Here is a 604-nt window from a genome sequence, read left to right as displayed (position 1 = left end):
ATTTAGTGACCTCTTTCTGCACCACCTCCTTCATGGCTGGATTTAGCCGCCTTTGTGGTTGAACCACTGGTTTGGCATTATCCTCCAATAGGATCTTGTGCATGCATCTTGCTGGGCTAATGCCCTAAAGATCACTTATGGACCACCCAAGAGCTGTCTTGTGTGTCCTTAGCACTTGAATCAGTGCTTCTTCTTCCTGTGGATTTAAAGCAGAGCTTATAATCACTGGAAAAGTGTCACCTTCTCCCAAAAATGCATACTTCAGGGATGGTGGTAGTGGTTTGAGTGCAGGTTTGGGAGGCTTATCCTCCTCCTGAGGAATTTTCAAAAATTCTTTGTTTCCTCTGGTTCTTCCTGATCAGGCTGAACATCCTTGAAGATGTCCTCTAGCTCTGATTCTAGACTTTCAGTCATATTGATCTCTTCCACCAAAGAGTCAACAATATCAGCACTCATGCAGTCATTTGATGTGTCTGGATGCTGCATAGCTTTGACAGCATTCAACTTGAACTCATTCTCATTGACTCTCAGGGTTACTTCCCCTCTCTGTACATCAATGAGAGTTCGTCCAGTTGCTAGGAAAGGTCTTCCTAGAATGAGAGTT

This window comes from Arachis duranensis, chromosome 2 (genome assembly GCF_000817695.3).
Source record: "Arachis duranensis cultivar V14167 chromosome 2, aradu.V14167.gnm2.J7QH, whole genome shotgun sequence".
In the NCBI taxonomy this organism is placed as follows: Eukaryota; Viridiplantae; Streptophyta; class Magnoliopsida; order Fabales; family Fabaceae; genus Arachis; species Arachis duranensis.
Note: the sequence above shows the minus strand (reverse complement) of the source record.